This window comes from Anolis carolinensis, chromosome 5 (genome assembly GCF_035594765.1).
Source record: "Anolis carolinensis isolate JA03-04 chromosome 5, rAnoCar3.1.pri, whole genome shotgun sequence".
Taxonomy (NCBI): Eukaryota; Metazoa; Chordata; class Lepidosauria; order Squamata; family Dactyloidae; genus Anolis; species Anolis carolinensis.
The window spans coordinates 139,621,105-139,638,758 of NC_085845.1; the positions used below are offsets into that span (position 1 = coordinate 139,621,105).

Here is a 17,654-nt window from a genome sequence, read left to right on the forward strand (position 1 = left end):
TACATTGACAACTAAGAAGTCAAAATATGCATGGTTCAATAACAGAAATTAACATACTTTTGGCCATAACTTCAAAAGAATCTATTGGGAAATCCCAACTCTACAACTGGACATTATCAATTACAATACCACAAACATATGAAAGCAGGCAACTTTTACATTCACCACTTTCCAAAAGAAAACACTAACATGGAGACAAAAACATAATGAAACTGAAGAACTGTAATGGTATATCTGTCTGCCTTAAAAACAAATGTATTACAAGCAGTCTCCAAGTTACAAACATCACACGTACAAAGGACTCATAGTTAAGAGCAGGACTGAGACAACAGGAAGTGAGAAAAATCTACCCCTAGGAAGGAAAATTCACTCCTGAAAGAGTTATCGTGGCAAAAAGGTGTCTCCACTGAAGCTTTATCACCAATCCTTGTTTCTAAAACAAGCATTTTTTTCAAAATTTAATTATCATAAGGACTGAAAGTCAGGTCAAATCTACAGAACTGGGGCACACCTGTATTTGGAATTTCTCAACTAATACCATTTATATAGTTGACTTTTTTGAGCAAGAATTTTTAAAGTAATAAGTCAGTTGATGAAATGCATTTGTCACTATCTTTGAAGCTGAATTGTCATATGGAAGCTTCAGAAACAACTGGTGTGACCTGTAATTAGAGATAAACATTATGTTCTACAAAGATGTTATGTTCTGGAATAAAGGAGAAGAACAGGTCAAGCAGGCAACCGGGCAACTCTACTTTAGCTAAGTTTACCATTGTATGATCTGCAAAGAGCAAATAAGTGGTGTCAGAGTGTTGGAGGTGAGCTGCTGCAGAAAATTATCACTGCCATCCCAGTGCAGTGGGAAAATGCTTATGTCTTATTTGACTCTGAAGTAAATAAAAAATCTATTTCAAAAGCTTACAGAATACCAACCAACCATATACACTCTCAAAACAACTGCCAAAGCAAATTAACCCACACCTTAGATGAGTTTATGGGTTTATTCTACTGGTGAAACTACTATTTCTGTTAGAATAATCACAACAGGGTGTAATCTTTTCTCCTGCAGCTCCCCATGAACCCTGAACACATACTGCTAGGAACTAGAAGTTTCAAATTGTTCATTGTACTGTTTATAATATTGTATCTCAATCTCTTGCTGTGTTATTTAAAAGTCAGCTCAAAACCAGAGAATCATTGAGTTATTATAATGCGCATGACAGTCCACTTTAGGTGGGAAAATGTTTGATCCAGCAATGGCCTGTGCTACAAATGAATATTTCTAGCTTTCCAAAATGTGCATCTCTCTTAAAACTATGTAGCCCTAAATAGATGCTTCGGGAAGAACGTTATTTTGCAGCAGCACCATATGGGAAAGACATACTGTAGCTGCTCTACCTTAGCAAGTACACACCTGTTGTTCAGAAAAAGCAAAGTTGAAAAAAAAAAAGACTTGAAGGCTTTGATACTGCAATAAAGAAATGAAGGTCCAAACAATAAGGTAAAAAAACTAATCTGGGGCCCATCTACATGGGTCAAATGAGGCAGACTCAGTGACACACAGGGCCAATTCTTCCTACATTCCTTGGCAAGGTCACTTAACACGGTTTTGCCCTGCATTATCCAAAGTCATGGGATGCTCTGAAGCTTTCCTGAAACTTTGTAGAGCTCCTGAATTTTTTAGATGTGGAAACAGTTGAGCAAGTTCTGATTTGGAACTGGCTACTTCTGTTTACATGGCTATACCACTTTCCCTGGGACCGGAGAATCGTCACCATTCTTTCCTCACTGTAATGGTGACCATGGGCTATGAAATCACTAGCTGGAGCACAATAGCAATTGTAGGAACAATGCCTCCTCCTCTCTCTGAATTGCTCTGGCACTCTGGCTAGTGACTGTCCTACCACGAACAATTCCATACACTGTAGTCACGGCTACGACAGGACAGTGATGATAAAGACCATGCAAGCTCTTCCCACCACCAAGATGGCTTAGACCATACGCCTGCCCACTGGACGGCTTGGAATGCCCTGAATGCCCTTTACAGGAAAATTAATGTAATTTTGGGGAACATTTACTAACAGTTCTTTTAGATTCCTCTAAGAGCTACGAAGAATGGGTGGAGGGGTGACTACTATCAGCAAAACCATAAGCATGTGTATGAAGATAATGTTTGAGCTCAACAAGCCACAGCACCAGAGATAAGAATCAACAAGTCTGTCCATTACCAACTCATATTATCAATGTAATATGAAGATACTATGTGGAACTTAATATTTCATTTAACCTTTTTGGAATTAAAGATTTTAAAAGTCTAGCCAACTCAAATGGGAAGGAAGGTTGAGTTCTTGCAGCAGCACACACACACACACACAAACAGGAAATATCTACAATAAGAAAGTTTTTGTTTTCATACAATGGAACATGAAGATGTGTCATCCTGCCATTTCAGACAAACAACATGATTTCGAAGTAAACTTGCACATTTTATTAGTGCTGGATTGCCTTAGGTTTCCAGTATACTTCATAGCCTGTTGAAACTTGCACAAGAGAGATGGGGGAGACAAACAAATATAACCTATTCAACTCTGTGCACAATTCTTAATCAGTAAGTAACTCCAGCTCAGGGGAGGGAAATCAATTTTTCACAAGTCAAAGAGTAACAACTGTAGATTTAATCAAATTGTATTTGCAATCCCTTACTATTTTCAATATTTCTGAAAGCAATGAGCTTAATGGAAAATAATTAATTTCAATAAATGTCACATATTTAGTTACGAGGATTAATTCTTAAAATTTATAGGGCTGGATCAACTTATCCGAAGCAAAAATGCTTCTGGAATGCCTGATGCCATTTAACATGGATGGACATTTCTACAATGGTACAGAAAGAAATCAAAATGGCTAGCCACCCTACAGATTATTTATATAAAATGAAATCCTTGAATTCCGATTAAGCTACTTCAAGATAATACAAAAATGAATGAATGTAATAGATTTTAATATCAAAACACTGGTAGGATTCATAGTGATGTAGAAAATATTACAGTTGTATTTATCTTTGTTATCTACAGAAGTCAGAATGCAAAAGACACACACAAATTACGCAGGTTACAGAAGTACACAGAAAAAAACAATGCTTTTCTGTGCACAATGTAATTTTCTGTGCACAATGTAAAATTCACAATGTAAGATCTAAGGTGTGGTTAAAAAATATTTCAAACTCCTATATACTGTACCATAATTTCAGTTACATTTACTGTTCACTATCCCATCAGGCTAGATATTGCAATTACAAAGATGCCAGAATATTTAGATTTTGTATTTCTTCAGCATTTTTGTAAGGGCCCCCTAATGAGTATATGAAATGCCTTGATCTCCCATTAAGTAGGAGTACATTTACATTATGCTGCTGTACTAAGCAATTCATATATTTAAAATACACTGTACAGAATGCATTACAGTGCATTGTTTCTTTATCTCCCATATCTATATATATAAAATGATAAAGTTGTTTGCGCAGTGACTATAACAACAAAACTAAACATCCCAGAAATACGAAATTTGGCAACACAATGCAAAAGGCTTGCCTCCAGGTTACAACAACACAACCACACCACAAAACCACAATCCAGACCCACAAAACTCACAACAACGCATCATGCGATAACAACACAACTAAACGCCCCAGAAATACAAAACTTGGCAACACAATGCAAAAGCCTTGCCTCCCAGTTGTAACAACACAACCACACCACAAAACCACACAGGACCCACAAAACTCACAACAACGCATCATGACTATAACAACACAACTAAACGCCCCAGAAATACGAAACTTGACAACACAACGCAAAAGCCTTGCCTCCCGGTTGTAACAACACAACCACACCACAAAACCACAATCCAGACCCATAAAACTCACAACAACGCATCTGACTATAACAACACAACTAAACGCCCCAGAAATATGAAACTTGGCACACAACTAAACGCCCCAGAAATACAAAACTTGGCAAAACAATGCAAAAGCCTTGCCTCCCATTTGTAACAACACAACCACACCACAAAATCACAATCCGGACCCACAAAACTCACAACAATGCATCATGACTATAACAACACAACTAAACGTCCCAGAAATACGAAACTTGGCACACAACTAAACGCCCCAGAAATACAAAACTTGGCAAAACAATGCAAAAGCCTTGCCTCCCATTTGTAACAACACAACCACACCACAAAACCACAATCCGGACCCACAAAACTCACAACAATGCATCATAACTATAACAACACAACTAAACGCCCCAGAAATACAAAACTTGGCAAAACAATGCAAAAGCCTTGCCTCCCAGTTGTAACAACACAACCACACCACAAAACCACACTGGACCCACAAAACTCACAACAACGCATCATGACTATAACAACACAACTAAACGCCCCAGAAATACGAAACTTGGCAACACAACACAAAAGCATTCCCTCCCAATTGTAACAACACAACCACACCACAAAACCACAATCCGGACCCACAAAACTCACAACAGTGCATCGTGACTATATCAACACAACTAAACGCCCCAGAAATACAAAACTTGGCACACAACTAAACGCCCCAGAAATACGAAACTTGGCAACACAACACAAAAGCCTTGCCTCTCAGTTGTAACAACACAACCACACCACAAAACCACAATCCGGACCGACAAAACTCACAACAACGCATTGTGACTATAACAAATACAAAATTTGACAACACAACTCATCCACCTCCCCAATCCCTACATTCACACTTGGCCTCCAAAAAAACAATTACAATAATAACAATGACAACAACAACAACAACAAGAATCAACACCATCACAGCCAAGAAACAGCCAGGCACTGAGGCTGAGAGGCCAGTCAGTGCTACACTGGGCCTCCAAAAAACAATACAGTAGCATCTAACTTATCCAACCTTCATGACCACTACAACAACAATAATAATAAACACCTACACAGGCAAAACAAAAAAAAGACTATTGTACCACAATAAAAATATAAACCGCACTCAGCAGAATCAGACATTACAAATAACAACAAACAAAAGACAACAGGGATCTCAAGCAATTATCAATCAACACAAAAATTGAAGAAGGTAACAGACTTCAAATACTACTACTAATGTGAGTATAAAGAAGGTGGAGCTCACAGCATAAATACAACCTAATGTAGACTGACCAGCACCACCAGACTAAGCCACAGCAACGCGTGGCCGGGCACAGCTAGTGAAATATATAGAACTTAAGATGATCAACGTTTGAACAGTATTGGTAGCACAACACATAAACTCATTCAGTTCAAAATACAGTAATGGGCATCAGTATCCCATTCTACAGTGATCTTTTTGTTAATTGCTATTTTTAAAAATTGATAGATACCATGCTTCTTGGGCTATAGTGTATTTTTGACTAGCAATTCCCTGACCTCAATGTAGTCAGGACCAGTACCATATTTGTGTCTGTTGACTACAGCTGTTTATTTCTTTCCCTGAAGCAACCCAGAGACTGGCAGCAGATGGCTTGGTGTCTGGCACTCATCCATGAACCATCTATTTCAGTAACAATGCCCTAAAATGTGTATCCTCACTGAAGTCCTATTTTATTTATTTTATATTAAAATATAAAATCAGTATCTTTAACATTTCTCCACCCTCCCACACACACTTACATACAGCTAACAAAACTGGTAAGCACCATCATTTGCATACTAGCATAACCAGAAGTTAACAAGTGGAATACTATACACGAATGTCATACTACTTGATCCACTGTGTCACCTTCATCAGCTGAGATAGGAGCTACAGTGGCACAAAGGGTTAAACCCTTGTGCTGGCTGAACTGAAGATCTGAAGGTTGGCAGTTCAAATCTGCGAAACAGGGTGAGCTCCCACCTGTCAGCTCCAGCTTCCATGTGGGTACATGAGAGAAGCCTCCCACTGGATGGTAACACATCCTGGGCAATGTCTCTGTAGATGACCGATTCTCTCACACCAAAAGCGACTTGCAGTATATTCTCAATTCGCTTCTGACACAATTAAAAAATCTGCTCAGTTTAGGGGTGGGAGTCATGTGTCCTCCTGATGATAGACTGCATCTTCTAGCCATCATACTCAACAGGGTGAATTGTTGGGAGATACAACCCAGCCAAATCCAGAAGGCTGCATAATCTTGCTCTTGTGCTAGAGATTATATATACGGTATTCCCAATATTTTAAAAAATCATTTGGTATATGATCTCCAAGTTCAAGTATTCCTGTCCTTCAGTATATCCTCAAGACAGCATAGATAATTACTACCCTATACAACAAATTATATTACTAGAGGCAAATAGCCTGCCAATTCCAAAGATTTGTTAACACTGAAAGGAACAAGTCTGCACACATTTGCTGGGTTAGGGTGCCTTTTGAAATTAGATTGCAACACTGATTCGATTTCCTAAAAAGGCATCTGAAACAAGAAAATACCACAAGGTTAAATATTCTTAGTGTAATTAGAGTTTGTGGGATTTCAAAGAGCTCAGTGCAGAAGAGATCTTGTGTTCTAGAGGGAAATGAGGAAGGAGATGGAAAGGAGAAAGGTCGCTTAATTATTCTTGTCTTTAAAGTGTCACCTACACAACATTTCTCCTGCGTAAATAAATCAGTTTAAAGATTATTTTTGCTAACATGCTTCTGTCAGTTAATAAATACTCAAATATTGCTACAGGAAAAAGCATACTGTAGTCTTTAACACACTGTGGAAATCCTTGGGCTGCAGGAGACACAACCCACATTTGCATTCAGGTGACGTATCTCAGCAGTTATTGAATGCTTTCTGGTGAACAAGGTAAAATGCCTCTCTAAAGAAAAAGTACAGATCAGGACTGTGGAACTGAATGCTCAAGGATGGGAAAACTCTACTATGCAGGCCAAGCCACAAACTTTTGAAAGGCATGAATAACCAAATAGCATCTTGTCTGAATTCTGTCTGAATCGGCTCATCCCTCTCCATTCAACAACAATTATTAGGAATTGGTGAAGAAGAGCTGTGTTGTGGCTTCCTAGAAAGCTAAACTTTGTTATAGAACCAAGGACTGCCCAGCTCATGGCTCTACTTCTACTTCTATAGTACCCACGAAATTGGATGAGGTTTACAATCAAGAAAGCTGTTGCATTTCAGGTTACTCTGATAATTTGGAAACCACTAATTAAAAATCTAATTAGTTACCTTATCCTCTAGTACAATGATTCTCAACCTGTGGGTTCCCAGATGTTTTGGCCTTCAACTCCCAGAAAGCCTAACAGCTGGTAAACTGCCTGGGATTTCTTGGAGTTGTAAGCCAAAACACCTGGAGACCCACAGGTTGAGAACCACTGCTCTAGTAAAGCTTAATAAAGTAATTTGTCGGTTAATATGAACTCACCAACAGGGGTAGAAAACAACCTAAAACTAAATTACTTGTTTCCCAATTCATTGTCAACTTCCCTGAAAAAAGCTTAACAAATAATTTTCTTAGTAACAACATTCACTATTCTAGTGATACAATGATTACTATAAAAGATTTTTCCTTCTTATTTACTACTGAATATGTTCTCAGGAAGACAATGACTGGTCTGGCAGGTACTTGGACTGAGAAAAACTGAAGGGAGTAGCGATCAAACCTTACAAGCCAATCCCTACATGCAAATCAGGTGCCAGCATTGATTTTATATGCCACACCTCTTGATTCTAGATGAGCAGGAAGGCAAGAGACGTTATTTCAGTGTGCTGGAAAATGTTCTGCCAAAGCTCAAAGACACTCAGAATAGTTTCAAAAAAGAATTGTCCACTCTCCATTCATCAACTGACATTTGCAAGACATGATTTCTGCTTGATGCTGAGTTCAACTTATGACGACTCTAAGAACGAGAGATCTCCAAGTCATCCCATCATCAACAGCTTTTTTTCAGATCATGCAGATTTGAGGCCAGGGTTTTCTTGTCTGAGACTATCCATACATAATTTCTAATTCAACTTTTACAATAGAAAAGAACAATATATGTTTTTTGAAGGCTGAGTGAACCGCATATTGGCAGAAAGGAGAAATATGGAGATCTGTAATAAAACTGAACTTGACAGGTTGTTGATCCCATTTTTTATGACAGGCTTCCCCAACCTGGTAGTTTTCAGACAGTGCATTACGAAACTCACTATTTCCAGTCATTTGTAGTCCAAGACATCTGCAAATTGCCAGGTTGGGTTAGCCAACTTTAAAATGACAACAGAAGTGCTTTTAGAGGATCCAATAACATAAAGTGCTAATAATGGTAGTGGCAACCATGTGACTAATTATAAAATTCAGCTAATTTGGCTATTTCAGTTGTTAATATTAACAACAATGAACTAACCTCCCCATTTCTAACTATCAGTATTAATTTTGAAACATAAGAATTAAAGTTCTGCTTACTTTTGTATGAAACAGCTGTACCCTTTGTATGCTTTGTTGGGAAATAGTCAAGTCAACTAGCTAATACATCTGACCCCACCCCTTCATTTTGGCCGTGAACTGTATCCTCTGCTCATGGACTACTGGACTGTACCCCCAAAAACTCTTATTAAAATGGAATTTGGCTTTTTAGTCAAAATGTTCCCAATTCCTATTACTATGCTATAAGGAATATTATACACAAATACTTGTAATAATACTACAAGAATTGTGCTGTGGATACATGTTGTATACAATGATAAATATGAAGCCCTGGGACAAGACACATATTATCTTATATTCTAACTCTGGGCCCTTCCGCACTTCCCTTTATCCCAGGATTATCTGATTTTAACTGGAATATATGAGTTCCCACTGCCAGATATCCTGGGATAAATAAATACTGGTAATCTGGGATCAGATCCTGAGATAAAGCTGCCTTTGTGATTATGATTAGATCAGTGCTGGTTAGTGGGACCAAGTTTAGCCGCTGTCTCCTGCTTGTTTAAATACATCCTAGTTGACTAGTTGATGATTAGGGAGTTACAGTGTCAGATGTAAAAGACAAGAGTTGTAATTAATTAATCAACAGCTAGTTTAAGAATGACAGTGACAAAACAAAGTCAGGTACCAATACTAGATGAACGGCTGCTGTGACCTTTGTGAAATATCAGAGCATAAAATTAACTGGGAATTTTAATACTGTGGGGGCAGGGATGAAGTAAGACTTGAGGGGATGAGACTATTTCTAGTCTCAGCTTCAAATGAGCTAGCCTCCACCACTCCTTCATGATAGCCCCTAGATGCCATGTTCAGTGGACAAAAAAAAAGAAAATAATGGGGTACCAAAGATAATATATAGGCTGCGTTAAACACTATTGTATGTTGGATTCCATAATTAGTCAAGTGGCTCAAAGTGATTACATGCATGGAATATTTGTTGAGAATTAATTCTCAAGATTTTAGAAAAATCGCAAAACAATTAATACCGGCTGAATGCAGTAATTTGTTTTTTAATCACTGACCAGAGCTATTTTAAAAAATCAAAGTAAAATCTTTTGTGCCATGCAGGAAATATGAGTAATAAAAACAGGACTTCCTAAAACTCCCAAAAGGTTTTGCCTGAGCTGTATAAATATTGCATCGTTTTACATTATCAGATTTGTATTTTAAATAGTACTCAAGAATTACACACAAAAATCTTGTTAAAGAAAATATCCACATGTTTCAGCTCAGGTGTTAGAAGTGGGAGCAGAATATGTTCATGAGGAAGAAGATGAACAGTGTGGCTCAGCTAAATCTGCATATTTGTTGCCGGCCTATCCATGCTGTACCAAGTCTTGGATGCATCATGTGATATCATGGAGCTATATCAGAAGACATGACCAGCTTCAGCAAACCCAGTATGGTTTGCCGAATACATCTTAATGCCAGATATGGAGAGGGCTGCACCTTTTAACACTGCATTCTTCACTTTTGGTGATGTTGTGTGGTCTGATAATGACATGGCATACTGGGGTGCAAATTATGTCATCATTATCAACAAATACACACAAACAAATACACAAAAACATACCCCTTCTTGCTTTCTGTTTTACATCATTATCCACACATTGCACATCATAGGTTTAAGAGAAAAAACAAACAGAGGGGAAAAGGTCTGGCAACCCCTAGCACACACCTGCTAGAACATTCTTTGCAGAAAGCATTACTAATCAATAACTCAAATCACTGCAGCATAGTGCATACACATAAGAGTGTATCACACCCACTTTCTATATTATAAATATATGGTAATGCAACTGCAGTTTTGTATTCTTTCACTACTCCCAGATACAATTTTAATTTTTTTTACTTAGGCTAGGGCACCAATTTAAATGGACATTAGCTTTCCAAATAACTATTTAGGACCAAAGTATTTCCATGGCTATCATTCTCATCTACGAAGAATATTATCACCACCTTAAAACAATTAGAGATTCTAAATCGTGAAGTCTTGGCTCTCTGTAGATTATTAATCAAGATGCTACAATATCTCATATTCAATATTTACTGGAAATCACAAAACATTTAGGGGGGGAAATTAAAATATATTTGCATTTAAGTAGGTCTGGGATGGTGTAGTGGATTGAGAACTGGACTATGACTCTGGAGACTAGAGTTTGATTCCCCATTTGACAATGCAAACTTACTGGGGAATTTGAGTGAATCAATCTCTCAGCTCAAAAAAATCCAGTGATAGCTCCCCTTAGGGACATTATAAATTGGTAATGACTTGAAAGAAAACAAAAACAACAGTGTGGTTCACTTCAATAAGAACACAATAATTAAGATTAAATCTCACCTATCAAGGAGTAAACCAACCTAGAAGATTTTTATTTCTCAGTAATGATGTATACGATTGCACTGTAAATTGTTCAAGGTGGACAGGTGTTCACTGTCAACTCCCAAAAGCCCAAGTCAACATGCTCGATAGTTTGAAATATAGTTAAACAACATCTGTGAACCAAATTTGCGAAATATTTACTGATCAAACTAACCCCAGTGGAGATTTTCAAAACAGGATGTGCATCCTTTAGTATGGACTAGTTTTGTTACTATTTTTTTCGTGTCAGGAGCAACCGGAGTTGCTTCTGGAGTGAGAGAATTGGCCGTCTGCAAGGACATTGCCCAGGGGACGCCTGGATGTTTTGATGTTTTACCATCCTTGTGGGAGGCTTCTCTCATGTCCCCGCATGGAGCTGGAGCTGATAGAGGGAGCTCATCCGCGCTCTCCCCGGGTGGGATTCGAACCTGGCAACCTTCAGGTCAGCAACCCAACCTTCAAGCCAAAAGGCTTTTATCCCCTAGACCACCGGAGGCTCCAGTTTTGTTACTATGACATAATACAACTTCAGTCTGATAAAAAGAAGCGACTTGATGCTAGAATTGTACACACACTAATTTGGGAGCCAATAGCTTAAATCCAGTAGTCACTGGTGGACTCTAGTTGACAAAATGAATAAAAAAGCTGAAATCAATCTTGAGTTACCCACTTAACATTGATTTAATAGATTTACTTTAGTTTGGACTAATTGGATTTCAGCCAATACTTTGTTAAAGTCCTCTGTTTAACAAATGTGTGTACACTGAAACTTTACATCTGCTAACTGCTAGTCTTCTGCTCATATTTCTATCAAGTTTGAGAACTCTTTCTAGCAACAAAACAAAACCTAACAACACCCAAATTATTTTAGTTCAGAAACAGTATTTGTCTAAATAAGGCCAGAAAAATGTGAAAATACTGCACCTTTAACAATACATGCATAATTGTAATTTTAAAAGGAACAGCACTTAGTACAATGTGACATTCTTACAATATTTCTTCCAACAGCATTGCCTACATTCCTAATTTATCTGCAGAAGCATTCAGAGAATTCATGTAACCCCAGATTGACAAAGATTCCCTTAAAATCATAAATATTTTGGATTCAAAGCACATCTTATCTACTATATTATTCCAAGATAGTCCCATAATTTTTGTGTGTCAAGAGTAAATTTATGAACATCACATTATATTTAAGCCAGCTTTAAGACCCATTAGCTGATTGCAGGTGTATTGCTCTTCTCCCAGATTATACTGTTTAAATTAACATGAAATCCAGCTGGCACACTGTAAATGAAGGAGCAAGCATCCAGCTCTTTTGGTAAGAGGTGGTTACTGCTACTTTCACACACACCCACTCCTGATTTTGTACCTACCAGGCAATACACACCAGTTGCATTTCTAAGGAGTAAGTAGCTTGTTATCTCATCAAGAGTCCTGATAAGAAAACTGCAAAGAGATGTTTCCACCTGCACAAAGGCTGAAGAAATTACTCCCTCCAGGCACGGTTGTCTCAAAAAAGAGATATATATGTGTGTGTTGAAGCAATCACCTCCTTACAACCCTCCCAGTGCTTTTTTTGCCAGCGTTGTGATGAGTTGGTAGTGGAGATGCTGCTGCTAATGCTGCTGGTGCTTCCACTAACATCAGACTGACTAAAATTGTGGTTCGCCAAACTTCTTTGCAAGCAAGCTCCTGTGGTACTGCCTCCAGACACTTCAATTCTTTCTCATCGGCTCCGCTCCGCCCAGAAAGTGAGAGTCACTCCTGAATCATCCAGGAGTTCATTTCAATCATCTCTTAGAAAAAAGGGACTTGGCACATTCCCGTAAGAGCAGCATGCCTCCCCAAGGGATGATTCTACTACTACATGCATTGATTCTGATGACTCGTTCTGGATCCAGGTCAATGAGAAATCAAAGCAGTGCACCAGAGCCCACATTAAGACCACAGGCATGGAAACCTTGAACGCAGTTGGGAAGAAGAAACAGGTATGCAGAAGCTTTGAACACAGTTTGATACTGCTTTAACTGCCATGGTTCAAGGCTATGAAATCATGAAAATGAACAACATCTGGCTACCAGTATTAAAAAAAACTCTAAAATCAGGAAAGTAAATAAAAAACAACATTAAAAAACAGAGGAATTCCAGACATGAATCCATCAGGGCCAGCTCCCAAAAAAGGATTTCTGCAGGCAGGAAGCAGCCAGACCTTGAAGCTGCAAGGCTTTTCCATTCTAATCAAGATGGCCAGTTGCAACATTCACACCTGCCTCAAACAGATAAAAGTTCTTTCTCCCACCCTGGACCTTCCAGAGATATATAAACCTCACTTGCCTAGTTTCCAAAAGACTTCACAACCTTTGAGGATGCCTGCCACAGATGCAGATGAAACATCAGGAGAGAATGCTTCTGGAACATGGCCATACAGCCCGGAAAACTCACAGCAACCCATGGGAATCATAATTTGATGAGGCACCAACACTCTGTGGCAGAGAAGGCTAAAGACCTTGTGAAACTACAACTCCCAGGATTCCATACCATTGAATCATAGCAGTCAAGAGTGGGGTGAAACTGCATTAATTCTACAGTGTAGAGATGCACCCATTTTTCCAGATAAGCAGAGGCAGGGATTACAGGTGATGAGTAAGAAGCACTCTATGTACCTTCAGAGGCACTATGTCACATGTTTTGGGTAAAACTGTGTTTCAGCCTTTCCCAAGCATACTACCCTGCTCCTGGAGAGCAAACCGTTCATATTATTATGTTTATGTTTGTTTATATCTCATTTTGTCACCACAAAGGAGACTCCGTGCAGCTTTGGTGGTGTGGGTGTTATTTTACTTTCGATGGGCCAACTTGGACACAGCATATTATTTGAGAACACAGAAATGCTGGACCACTCTAACAACCGCTGTATCAGACTACACAGAGAAGCCACTGAAATACACAAGAATGTGGACGGACAATTTCAACAGAAAGGAGGAAACCATGAAAATGAATACAATCTGGCTACCAGTATTTTTAAAAAACTCTAAAATCAGGATAGTAAATAAAGAATAATACTCTGAAAACAGAGAATGAAACAATCAGGGCTAGCTAATACTTCTCAACAAAGGATTCCCCCAGGCAGGAAGCAGCCAGGCTTTGAACCTATCAGGCTATTCAATGCTAATCAAGCTAGACAATTGCAACATTCACACTTGCTTCTAACAGACAAGAGTTCTTTCTTCCACCTTGGACCTTCCAAAGATAAATAAATCTCCCTTGCTTAGTTTCCAACAGACCTTACACCCTCTGAGGATGCCTGCCATAGATGTGGGCAAAACATCAGGAGACAATACTTCTGGCCATACAGCATGGAAAACTCACCACAACCCAGTGATTCCGGCTATGAAAGCCTTCAATAGCATATTTTACTTTTATTTCTGGAAAAGACAGTCCATTGATTAACTTGGCTATCATGTGACTTGGCAACCTCACCTGTTAATCCAACACATACAAGGGCAGGAAAGCACTCTGCACATGCTCAACCTCCTCTCCCTGTTGCTATTATCATCAGGAATGACCCCTGGCATGGAGAGCAGGATCCATGAGGCTGGGCCCTGCTGAGTCCAGGCAGGTCTCCAAAAAGTGGTGGCAGCCAAATTCCAGGCACTCTACAGTTTCCTCTACGAAAAGCAGCCCTCTTCGATCAACAACATTTGAAAAGGGAGAAATCTACCAACCATCGCCACCACCCTGAAGGGGAAAAAATATCAACAAACACATACATTCACACACTCTTAAAAAAATCGGAGAAAGAAAAATGCCTCTATGGTTGTCTTGTTAAGGCTGTAATTGAAGCCGCTTTGAGTCCCCTTGAGATGAAGTGGAGTATAAATACATAGAATAATAATAATAATTCACCTGGATGTTTGCCTGAATGCTTTAGGAATGAAAGGAGGCGTCTCCACCCGCCTTTAGCAGCCAGGTTTCTAGAAGAAAACCTCATCTCCACAAAGGGGAGATTCCCACCTAAACGTTTTAGAAGAACTTCCTGATGTGTTGTCCAAGGCTTTCATGGATGGAATCACTGGGTTGCTTTGAGTTTTCCGGGCTGTATGGCCATGTTCCAAGAAGCATTCTCTCCTGACCTTTCGCCCACATCTATGGCAGGCATCCTCAGAGGTTGTTAGGGTTGTTGGAAACTAAGCTAGGGAGGTTTATATATCTGTGGAAGGTTCATGGTGGGAGAAAGAAACCTAGTCTTTTGGAGGCAAGTGTGAATGTGGCAATTAATCACCTTGATAAACACTGAAAAGCAGCATTTACACTTCATCAGCATAGAGCCCTCAACACCTGAGGATGCCTGCCACAGATGTGGGAGAATCGTCAGGAGAGAATGCTTCTGGCACATGGCCATACAGTCCGGAAGATTCACAACAATCCAGTATTCCGGCCATGAAAGCCTTCAACAGCAGCGTTGAAAAGCCTTGCAGCTTCGAAGCCTGGCTGCTTCCTAGGGGGGGGAATCCTTTGTTGGGAGGTGTTAGAAGGTCCTGGGTGGGAGAAAGGACTCTGGTCCGTTGGAGGCAAGTGTGACTGTTGCAATTAATCACCTTGATTAGCAGTGAAAAGCCTTGCAGTTTCAAAGCCTGGCTGCTTCCTGCCTGGGGGGGGGATCCTTTGTTGGGAGGTGTTAGAAGGTCCAGGGTGGGAGAAAGGACTCTGGTCTGTTGGAGGCAAGTGTGAATGCTGCAATTAATCACCTTGATTGGCAGTGAAAAGCCTTGCAGTTTCAAAGCCTGGCTGCTTCCTGCCTGGGGGGGGATCCTTTGTTGGGAGGTGCTAGAAGGTCCAGGGTGGGAGAAAGGACTCTGGTCTGTTGGAGGCAAGTGTGAATGCTGCAATTAATCACCTTGATTAGCAGTGAAAAGCCTTGCAGCTTCAAAGCCTGGCTGCTTCCTGCCTGGGGGGGGGATCCTTTGTTGGGAGGTGTTAGAAGGTCCAGGGTGGGAGAAAGGACTCTGGTCTGTTCGAGGCAAGTGTGAATGTGTTGTCGAAGGCTTTCATGACCGGAATCACAGGATTGTCGTGTGTTTTCCGGGCTGTATGGCCATATTCCAGAAGCATTCTCTCCTGACGTTTCGCCCACATCTATGGCAGGCATCCTCAGAGGTTGTGAGGTGTATGTGAATGTTTCAAATTAATCACCTTGATTAGCAGTGAAAAGCCTTTGCGGCTTCAAAACCTGGCTGCTTCCTTCCGGGGGAGGGGGGAATCCTTTGTCGGGAGGAGTTAGCTGGCCCTGATGGCAACTATGCTGGAGGTGTTTTATTGTAATCCGCCCTGTGTCCCCTGTTGGGTGAGAAGGGCGGGATATAAATCTTGCAATAAATAAATAAATAAATAAATAAATAAATAAATAAATAAGGATGGCCATCTGTCGGGAGGGCTTTGAATGCATTTCCCGGGGGGGGGGGGGCTTGGACAGGACAGCCTTTGGGGTGTCTTCCAAGGCAAGGGAATGAAATCAACACATGCTCAGAGAGGCGATTACACACACAACCCCGCCACGTTCGACGTTGAACAAAACCCAACAACTTCTGGGAATAAGACACGATGAGACAAAATAAAGAAAAGGCGTCGGAACAAGTGGCATCGGCAGCCTGGGCGCCTCTCCCTTCCCGTCCCTTCCCCGCTTGATTACCTTGATTGTTGAAGGCGGCGGCGGCGGGCGAGGCGTCTCGGTTCAGTCGCCACGCATTGGGATGCCTTGGCTTCAGCTCCCGCCGCGGAGCCCTCGCTTTCCGCGCCCGACGAAGAGGGAGGGAAAGAAGGAGGGAGCCACCTGGAGGGAGGAGGCGCCTTGGCGGCAAGGGGCGGGAGGCGGGCTGGCGGGGCCTCTCTCCGCCGCGGTGGTGGCGGCTCCCAGCGGCCAAGGGGCTGCCTATCCCTCCCTCCCTCGCTGCCTTCCTCCCGGATCGCTCCTCCTGACCTGCCCGTGACTCACGAACCGGAGGGAAGCGAAAGGAGGCGCGGATCACAGCAGTAGGCGTCGCCTCGCCGGTCACTCTCCGCGGTTATCGCGACCTTATGCCTGGCCTGCCTTCCTTCAATGGACCTGCCTGCCCAATGAGGCGCTTCTTCTCTCCCCAAGGAAGCAGCTCCCGCAGTCACTGCTCCTACTGACCCGCCTTCTCTCTTTCCCACAGAGATTGGATCTCCTCACCAGTGCTTCTCAACCTTCCTTAATCCAGTTCCTCATGTTGTGGTGACCTCCAACCATAAAATTATTTTCGTTGCTACAGTAGTCTCACTTATCCAACACTCGCTTATCCAACATTCTGGATTATCCAACGCATTTTTGTAGTCAGTGTTTTCAATGCATTGTGATATTTTGGTGCTAAATTCATAAATATAGTAATTACTACATAGCATTAATGTGTAATGAACTACTTTTTCTGTCAAATTTGTTGTATAACATGTTTTGGTGCTTAATTTGTAAAATCATAACCTATTTTGATGTTTAATAGGCTTTTTCTTAATCTCTCCTTATTATCCAACACATTCGCTTATCCAATCTTCTGCCGGCCCGTTTATGTTGGATAAGTGAGACTCTACTGTACTTCATAACTGTAATTTTGGTACTGTTATGAATTGGGTTGTTATATGTTTTCCGGGCTGTATGGCCATGTTTTAGAAGTACAGTAGAGTCTCACTTATCCAACATAAACGGCTGGCAGAACGTTGGATAAGCGAATATGTTGGATAATAAGGAGAGATTAAGGAGAAGCCTATTAAACATCAAATTAGG

At 40.6% G+C, this 17,654-nt stretch overlaps 1 protein-coding gene across 2 annotated transcripts in view; it reads right to left on the minus strand.

Moving 5' to 3' along the window:
- Positions 1 to 16,689, minus strand: part of met (MET proto-oncogene, receptor tyrosine kinase) — a 143,277-nt gene extending 126,588 nt beyond the window's left edge. Inside the window, exon 1 of one of the 2 annotated variants that reach the window (XM_008111166.3) lies at positions 16,548 to 16,689. The gene's annotated coding sequence lies outside the window, so the exon portion shown is untranslated. Of the gene's footprint in view, positions 1 to 12,231; positions 12,523 to 16,547 lie in introns of those variants that run through there. The other variant, XM_008111167.3, reaches the window with a different exon arrangement.
- Positions 16,690 to 17,654: the final 965 nt, after the last annotated feature.